Below are 10,146 nucleotides of genomic sequence, written 5' to 3' on the forward strand. Positions count from 1 at the left end.
AGTGCTGCAGCCCACTAACTCGCCTGACGCGAATCGTTCTGATTTGAAATAAAGTTTTCTCACTCACTCATAAGCCCTTCGTCTAGTGATCAGATTTTTTGGGATGGCAACTCAGGGACCCGTAGTCCTAGCGACCAGTGTGCTGCTGTTTGAAACCAAACATTTGCAATAAACTTCCCCAACACATTTAGAAGTGTATTGCTCAACACAAGAGCATATGACTACGGGCGAGTGCCTCTAATTTCTGTTTGAATATCTGGTGTGGTAAAGATAAAAAATGTTTGCTAATAATTTTACTTCTCCCAGGTAGGACTCAGCTGATAACACGAAAGCATTAAAAAGCGCTAGTGTGGTTAGTTCAGCTATATTTTCAAAGCTTTTTCAGTAATCTCTGCATGCATAAGCACTGCCTAACGCCAGACGATCAGAAAGGTGTCTCCTCTACATAGGTCATGTAACAAAAATGCGCCTAATAATTATCGCCCCATTTTCATGACAACTACGTGTTGTAAGCTACTGTACGATATAAAATTATTCTAGCCTTGCCGACTTCCTTGAGTCTAATTGGTTATGCACCCTAGCATAGCATCGTTTTCGAAAACCTTTTTTCATGTGAAACACAACCATTCCTCTTTCAGTGACAAGTTACATCGAATAGTGGATTGTTTTTCTAAGGATGACTGTCTTGTTTTAGGTTTCTCTAACACATTTCCCTTGGTTTGCCACATAATTCCGTTGTTCAAACTAAGAAAATTAAATCTGGATCCTAAACTTCACACCTGGATTGAGCGTTTCCTAAGAAATCGTGCTCGGTTTGCTGTAGCTAATAGTTACAGTTCTTTCGGAGACGTTAATTCTGGTGTAAACCAAGGTCCGATCCTGGGCCCTGCTCTATTTCTCATTTATATTGCCAACCTTACGGCTGCAGTCTTCTAACGTACGTTTGTTGGCTGACGACTGTTATACTTCGCGATATAACATATGAAGCCGACGTTAACCAAATAGAACTTGATCTTAACCCAATAGCTAAAACGTGTAACATTTGGTTACTGGCGCTGAATATTAACAATTATAAAGTACTACACGCGTGTCGGGTGGCTCACCACCAAAACGTTTGCTGCTTAACCAGCGTTCTTCAAGAAACTGCCAAGTTATGGACCATTTCATCAGCGAAGAGGAATCTAGCTTCGAGCCAGGGCGCCGCGCCACTTTCCTCCTCGCACTGGTATGTGCGGATGCCATTTTCTGCCAGCAGCAGCTTGGATTAGCAGCAGCTTAGTGGTTAATTGCAAATTAGTGCCATTCTAACGTGTTCTGTCTCAGATTTCTGTGATATCAGATGACTCAACGTCAACGAACTACAACTTTGTTGTCTTTCGCTGTAAAAATAACTTTCGGAAGCAAGCGTGAAGTGCAGCTTCTGCGGCAGCGACTTCGTGGACACCGCCACTGCGATAGCACAGAAGCGTGCATTTGCATTGCCAGCATAAACAGAAAGGACTTGATACCATCGCGTGTATGTTCGGAAGGTTTTGTTCCAATGTGCGCACGGCCACGAAATCGGAACCCGGCACCAATGATCCAACGGCGATATGAAAGAAAGGTGCGTATTCGAAGTTAACTATTTCTTCGTGCTCGCACATTAAACTTATTCTGTTTGAACGTGTTCTAAGATTTGCAACGTGTTCTAAGCTAGGCTTCGCAACGAACGTTATGGCGGAACTTGACCGAGGATGTATTAAAAACTACGTGCCGATTAAGAAATGAAGGTGTGTTCTTTGCCATTCCGTAACCAAAACACGCCTACCGTGTGCCCGCCGGCCCTTGATTCGGAAGCTCTCCCGTGCTTCCGAGTCTCGCCGGCAATCTGTCGATGACCGTCGTCGCGCGCTGTATTAGTGCAGATAATGAAGTTGCTGTTGCAAAGAATAATTGTTCGTTTTGAGCTCTTTCGAGTAGGTGAGGTGCCCTTGCACGCACAGCCGCTATGCGAGTGCGCATAATCTTTCAGCGCGTTGCGTGCGTCTGGTTGATCGTGGCATGTTCGCGCAACTATCACCAGCTCATTGTATCCATGTTAACAACCCTTTCGGTCGAGTTATTTTACAATTCTTTATTTTGTAAAGCTTTATGCCAGGGTGCCAGATAAACATTGTTTAGAAAATCGTGGCGGGAAAATTTTAGGACCACGAAAGCTCGTAAAACGTATTTCCTCGGAACTTCGCAGTTACCTGGTTTGGGATTCACGCTGGTGCGGCACACCGCAGGACACATAGAGACACTTCTGATTGTTGTCGTCCTGAGTGATACCTAATATACTGCAAAGATAGACGCACAATAATAACACGTTACATGTATACGTTACGTATCGACAATGCGCAGACTTGACTCGCCTCCTATTCGTATCGTGGGCGGAGCTGCGGGAGCGCCTCTAGACGTTTGATATTGCGGCTATATCAAAGGCAAAAAATTTTTGATGACACGCTAAGAAGTTTCCCAATCCAAACAGCTTGTTGACACCTCTCGGTGAAACGCAACCACTTGTTACTCGTCGTCAACAGCACGTTCGCCGTGCACCATCCAGCGCGACCCCACGTACCCGCATGGCGCCGGGTGATAGACGGCGCTGCAATCGCAAAATGGCGACGTCCTGAATAAAACGGTCTATACATATATTACAAATAGCTGAGTGTGCGTATAACCACAAACTTGTCTTGTTCAATTCAACCACGATAGCCGCATGTTAGGCTATGTGCGTTGTGACTTTTCTAGAGCTCCGTCTGATTCGAAATGCCCATTGCATGAAATGTTAATATGGCCTAAATTAGAACATGCGACATCCGTGTGGGGTCCCGCACATGGTAACTTAATTACTCCCTTAGAAGCTGTCCGAAACAACGCTTGTCGTTTTATTTTTCTAATTATCACAAAACCTTCAACATTACATCAATTGATCCTAAACTTGCCCTTCATTTGCTCTCTTTTCACGGTAAGATTGCGCGTTTGGCACTGTTGCACAGAATTTAGCATCATCCTACATTAGATGTGCAATTTTTTTGTACTGATCACTGTATTAAATTGAGGACTGATCAATATCACACAAAGCATTTTTCCCAGTCTTTACTGCCTCGCGTGTCTGTAGATCAGAACCACCTTCTTGGTGATTTTTTCGCTATTAATGACAACAATATTTTTCGTGAAATGTTAGGCAACATTGTATACCCAGGGACTTTTGAATTTTTTTCTGATTGTTTTTTATGAAACGTTTAATATTGTATAGAAATAAACTTTTGGATTTCACGTTCCTTTCTGTTTTTCTTAGTTTTTTGTCACTGAATTTGTTGATAATTATGTGCAGGGTCGTCCATTCTTAGGGGAAACATGCCAGTGCGGCTGCGCTCCGCGGAGCGCCGCATGCGGCCGCTGGACGAACTGGTTGCACGTGCACGTTGCAGAGTGTCGCACGCTGCAACTGTGCCGGCACGCGGGAAACCTCGCCTTATGCCGGTGGCGTAAATTTGTTTTCACCAGGGTGCAGCGCATGAGACGGAATGTCTTTTGTATCACACTGGGTAAAAGCGCTAGCTGTTATCGCCCGTCGCGGAACAAATTGCACAGAACAGTGAAGGGGTACTCGCAGGATACCTGCTCTTTGGCTTGTTATGCCCTCATGAAGGACTTCTCTGCATTTCTCGTGACCCTGTTTAAACAAGCCGAAAGCCAGTGGAGCTGGGGCGCATATCCCGTACAAAAAAAAATTATTGAGAAGGCATTGAAATATTGTTGGTCAATGTTGAGTTTTTTATTGAGGAATTATTGAGAGTATGTTGGAGAATTGTTGGGTTGAGTGTTGAGCACTCTTGAATATTGGCCACTGAAATCGAATTGAAACACCATTGGGTACCTCAATGTTGAATAATTGTTAAGTTACCATTGAAAGTCCATTGTGCTTAGACGGCCCGTTGTGTTCGTTTTGTTAAATGGTTGTTGAGTTACCATTGATTCTGCGTTGAACTAACGTGGTGGTAGTTTTGTTGACCTGTTGTTGAGTTATTATTGCCACAGCATTGAAAAGCATATTGTTGCACACTTGAGATGCCATTGAGATTTCAGAAGTCGCCATTGAAATATGATTGACGTTTCGTTGGGCTAGTGTTTTTTTATTCATATATTGAAATTGCTTCGCTGTTCACACTTGCATGCCCCGGTGCCTGCTCGTAACTTTCCCAAACACAAACAAAATCAAAGGAGAGACTGATCAACTTGAAGTACCTTTATTTACACTAAAGATGCGTGCACGTGAAACATTATTACAGTACATAAGGCACCACTACATCGAACCTGGAGACATAGGCTAGTACCTACAGCACTCTAGCAGTGTAAATACATCTGAAAAAAACTATACATATGAATCCAATCAAAACGATTATTGTGCTGTTCACTTTCGACTTAGGTTTATGACTAGAAGGCAAAGCGACTCAAAAGCCAGGCCTTAAGCATACCCTTGTAACAACCAACTTTGAACACATGAACACTTGGAGCTGCTTGCATGTGAATACACAAAAGACATCTGAATATGTTACATTAAAATGGTGCGCACACTAACACATCACAGGAAGAGCTACGGCTGACTGTGAGAAGGCAAAATAACCAACTTGAAACAAATGACTTCACGTAAATATATACAACCTTTAGCACACGTCTTTCACCACGATTAAAATTTAATGAAGTACCAAAGTAGACTTGCCTGAGCTTTGTCTTCGATATATATATTTTCATGTTGCCCAATTATTTTATAAAATAACATCACTCAACTTAGCTATTATTTGACGAGACATAATTTAGAAAGTTGTCGGGCATGATGAACACCTGAATCGTGTTTCTGACAAGCCAGGATTGCTTTCTTCAGAAATAAACTTGTAAAGCTTTTGTGTAATGAAAGCAACTTATCTCCCTGGCACAAGTCAAGAACAAACAGTACACCATTTAATTATGTTAATGTGGAGTACAGAAGAGTTCCTTAGAGGCATTTCCTCAATTTAGTGAGCTCATTTTCAGGTAATCTTTCTGGACCTGCACAAAGCTAACTAAAGCACTTTTTGGGGCCTTTTTTCCTATACCCAGCAACTAAGTGCTACCTCAGTCAATAAAGAGATAAGGAAAGGCTAATACCTTGAATGATAAAAGAAAAAATAATTATTTAGCACAGAAAATTGGTAGTAACACATGGCTAACACAATTCCAAACAGCCAAATAAATGGTCACCTGCACTTTCAGTATCAAGCACACCAGAAATAGTCATAAAGTATGAGAAAAGGTTCCAATGACTCGACAGCCAGATTGCTGAGACAGTGAAAAACGCCAATAAATGCATATACGAAACACCAATTACCTCAATTTCGCAGATAAAATGTTATCAAAATAGCACCAGAATTTTGCTGCATAAAATACATAAAGGTTGCATAAAAATTGGGACAAAGCAGTAACTGAAAGACAGAGGGAGCTACAGCACCCATGTCGAAAAAGATTACAAGGAAAATGATATATATGCATATTTAAGTTTACAATTTTCGCTCCAACATATAGAAAAAGAACGCATGCACTTAGAGCATAAAAAGGTTCATGTGCCTGGAGAATGCAGCGCAGTACAAAGAAGCGTCATGAGAACCGAAAAGTAGATCTTACTACGAATGCTTGCAACCTACAATCAGGCATGTGCCATGTCATGTCTTGAATGGATGAAATTCATAAATCTTACACACAAAGGAAGTTACCATCACTCTTATTGGCTTCCTCATGGGACTCCTTGAAATTGAACTAGAAAAATGTACTCAGCGTCAAAAACATTGAGAAGATAAGACCCTATAGCGTTCTTCCTGAAATAAACAGCGCAAATAACTTCATGTATCAATTCTATGGACACTTCGCCAAATCGGTGTACATTTATATTTCACAACCACCCAAACAGAGACGAGAAGGATGAATTAAGGTAGGAACACACATGAACGCTGACTCAAGTAGACGTTTATTCGTGAAGACGAAGATTTTAAACACACTGGCCAACTTCACAAAGAAAAAGCCATGGATGCGCAGCATACACAGCCCGGCACAACAAAAAAGGACCTAAATACGTCCTGTAGAATAAACATGTGCGTCAAAAACTAACAAAAACATGAAAACTGAAAGGTTTCTCCTGTAAGTGATATTAACGAGTACTGCAGCAACTATTTCCCACTAATGGTCACAGAAATCTTGCTTATGAATATTTCTTCGTGATCAATAAATAATGCTTCCATAAGTCCTCTTGTGTTCTGGTCTTTGTGATGAAACAATCGTTCTTTCTGCTCTATACAGCAACACCAGCGGAGTTCCAGAAGCAATATTTATTGATCACAAACGAAACAATTGCATAACCAAGTTATCTGTTGCCCTTAGTGGGAAAAAGTTGTTCTCAAAAGAGTATTTCCCGTTGGGTAGTATCACTTATCGGACAAATCTTTCGCTTTTTCAATAGATTTGACCGATAGTTCTCGTTTTTCACGCACGTTTATTCTACATGACATGGCTTCATATTTTTTTCTTGTCGCACGTGGCTGTTTCTGCCACGCATGCACGGATTTTTACCTTTGCCAAGTTGACCAGTGTGTTTAATACCTTTGTCATCAAAAGCAAACTTTTAGTAGAGCTTGCGCTCGTGTGTGCTCCTACCTATTTCGTCGTCCGCCTCTGTTCGTGCTGCTGTTTACAGTACCCACGTATCACTTGGTTAGGCTGGTAAACATTCTCACAAACAAAAGTAAATGCCTCCCCTCAAAAGGTAGCCCATCCTTTACTACTAAACGCCAGAGCAAATCGAAAGTAAGCCTTCACAGCGTCCATGCGGCAGCTAGTACACCACAGAGCAACACAAAAGATAGTTGAAAATCCCACTTGATGGAGAGTGGCAACAGAGATGCGAGCTTGCTAGTGAATCAGCCACATATCAACGGGTGTCTCTTGCACGACGCCAAGGTGCTTTTGGCGTAGAACACTTTAGCATCTGGGAATTTACTGCATACGTAACCTGTGAGAAGGGAATGTGGACAGAAAATGATATTGCGCGGATTAAGAATCTGCCACACACTGCACATAACTACGCACGAAATAGAACTACACACTATACTGGCAAGTAAAAATTTGCGACTCTTTACGAGTGCCGTCGAGAAAAGGAAGGAATGGGTTGCTACGGTAAATGTTAGCTAAAACACGCACAGCGATGTTTGACAGTGAGGAAAATATTCCCGGCTCTCTCGCAGAACCAAAGACCACGCGACAGTGCATAGCCCATACCAAACAGATATCGAATCTTTGGGCAGAAGTCCAGTAGAAGGAATGACCTAAACATACGCCGAGAGCGATGCGAGCGTGAGCGTGCCTGTACGAGTGAGAACATGTACCGCTTCTTTGAAGCTAGCCGCTCCGGCGTGGCTCCGATCATCCCGCGCGATTTGTGTGCAGAACGTCGCGTACACGCCCTTGCGCGTTTTGCGCGGTAGCGTCCGCGCAGTGAGCTAGCTTCATGCACGCGTCATTCTTCACCGCGCAAACGGTGCTCGAGTGCGACGCTTAGCTCGAGGCGACAACGCGCCGATTGGCGCTCCTTTCGCTTCTGGAAACAACGCACATTCGGATCGGTCCAACTCAAAAGAGGCAGCAGAGAACGGTGGCATGTTTCGGTTATCGCTTATTAAAATTGTACAGTACGCCTTCAACGGCAACCCGCCGCGCTAGATAAAGATGCTTACTGCGGTAGTTTTGGCGGTGATAGACGATAAGGTGAGCCCGTCGGCGGCTGTGTTCTTTGACCACGTCACCACACCTCCGTTCATTTGCGCTGTGTATCCGTGTACAGTCACCGCGCGGAAGCTGTGACTAATCGGTTGGCCGTTCTCCGCAAATCCCAGAGAGGCGAAATATATTTCGCGGTGCGCCGCATCATTAGCCGCAACCTAAATCGAGGCGCGCTAACCGCTACGGCACAAAAGGTGATCACACTAACCGTATGGTATACGATGAGCCACTACGGAAAAAAAAATAATTCTGATGTTCCACGTGCCAAACCAACGATCTGATTATGAGGCACGTCGTAGTTGGGGACTCCGTATTAATTTTGACTTCCTGGAAATTTTTACGTGCATACTATGCACAATGCACGAGCGTTTTTGCATTCCGCTCCTTTGGAATGCAGTCGCTGCAGGGATCGTATCCACGACCTCGAGCCCCAAATTGCCACGGAGGCCGCCATAGTTACGAAATGCGTAAGCGTGAAGTGCAACACTGCCTTCCGGTACTAGTGTGGTACAAGCGTAGCACAGCTGCACACCTGCTGCACGATTATTTGTCGCGGTTCTCCTAAACTCGTAGTGCCTGCCTAAATACCTTGAAAGGCAGCGCGCCTCTCACGTAACGGAACGCGATAACAAGCGCTTAGACGGCATACGTGAGCCCCCATGAAAGATGACGTGGCCACTGTAGAAAATTATCACTGCGCAGAGAAGCCGATCCTTATGTTCCAATTGTGTTCTCTCATACAAATGGAGGAAACGTTATTAGACAGGAACAAATGAAGCAATGCAATTTTACGCACATGGGGCGCCGCTGCCTCTTCGTCTACCATTGTTTCAAGCGAAGTGACGGCGGCAGCGAGAGTTAGTATCGCGCGCATTTGCTCCGGGGCATGCGGTTTGCTTCAAGAAAGTGAACGGTGTGCTTAACATGTCACGCTCGTCAATGTCAAAATAGAAAAGAAGGCTACATGCCCAAGAAAACGAGATTACTTACCTATCTTCAGAAGTGCGGCTGCGACTGTTTCGGGGTGCCTTCTCTCCAAGAGGCATCATGGCCTCTGCCGCGCAACTCATCAAAACCGTCAGGCTCGCACATCAGTAGAAGACTAGTAGTTGGGTGAGCCAACCACTTCACCGGATAAACGTCCCACTTATCGTCGTTAAAGCATTTCACTAAAATGTGCGTCATGATGTCCGAAAAGAAAATACTTTCATGAAGAAGCACGAGGCGTGAACCACCGCATAACTGCAACCGAATAACTGAGTCCGAGAGCCGTTCACAGCTTCACACGGCTTCACTATCGTATTCAGTTATAAAAACCTTTCAAACACAAAATAACGGCACTTAAGAACCACTAATTGATTAGCAATAATTTTTCATCAACTAACCTTCATAAATTTTTAAGAACTACCTAATTTATAGCGTAAACAATAAATACTACGACCAAAAAAGGCGACTACGAAACTAGCGGAAACCATGTGTACTGTTGCAAAAGTGTGCGCAAAACGAAGCTCGGTTGCGCCCGTTTGCGCGCACACATACACACCCGAACCTACCATAACGTTTGTCGCGCCACCTAGAAATAAACATTACTACTAGTTTTGCTATATTTACAAAAATAAAACTTTTAAAATAGTTTGCAGCATCTTTGCAGATGACGAGGTGACAAGTAAGGTACAATAAGAGTCCGTTACCTGTATTTCTTTCATTTCCCTGTGGTGTTCGTAACTGAACATACGAGACCTGCAGGCTTGGAACATAAGACAGTTCGGCGAGGCTCAAATAAATCGCGGGAGCAGCCGCAGATACAGCGATTAGCTGTGATACTGTTGCGGCTGTTGCTGAATCTGAAGCTCTTTGAAGTCAATGGTTATGGGGCTCTTGCATTGCCCAGGGGGCGCTGCGAAAAAGGTGCTAAAAAGCGCCCTCTGTCCTAAAATGGGTCGTACCAAGCTCGGTCGTCTGCTTCGGAAAGCACGTTTACAATATGGACCCGCCACTTTCGGTTGTGTTGTAGCACGGCCTGCAGCGAATATCGGGCGCCGAAGATTTTTTCAGGGGCGGCACACTGTGTAAAGGCAAGAAATTATGCAGTGGCGAATACGTGTATGCCGTTCAAGAATTAAGCGGCGAAGTTTTAGCGCGGTGTCAATCGCAAGTGAAGCGAGTCGCGTACGAAGTGAAACTTCAGGTAAGGTTTGCACGCTGCTAGATTCAGGCGCACAAACGCGAGGAAATGCTTGCTATAAATGAATCCACAGCAGCGATAAGCAGACATCATATGTACGGAACTGCTCGAGCACACAACGGTACGCGCCG

General features: G+C 44.0%; 1 long non-coding RNA gene across 1 annotated transcript; it reads right to left on the reverse strand.

The window, feature by feature from the left end:
- Positions 1-4,258: 4,258 nt before the first annotated feature.
- On the reverse strand, positions 4,259-9,061 carry LOC140216828 (uncharacterized). The gene is made up of 2 exons (XR_011893519.1): positions 8,821-9,061; positions 4,259-7,063 (listed from the first exon to the last, which is right to left on the reverse strand). It is a non-coding gene; the product is annotated as an uncharacterized lncRNA (long non-coding RNA).
- Positions 9,062-10,146: the final 1,085 nt, after the last annotated feature.

The sequence above is a fragment of the Dermacentor andersoni genome, chromosome 3 (assembly GCF_023375885.2).
Source record: "Dermacentor andersoni chromosome 3, qqDerAnde1_hic_scaffold, whole genome shotgun sequence".
Taxonomy (NCBI): Eukaryota; Metazoa; Arthropoda; class Arachnida; order Ixodida; family Ixodidae; genus Dermacentor; species Dermacentor andersoni.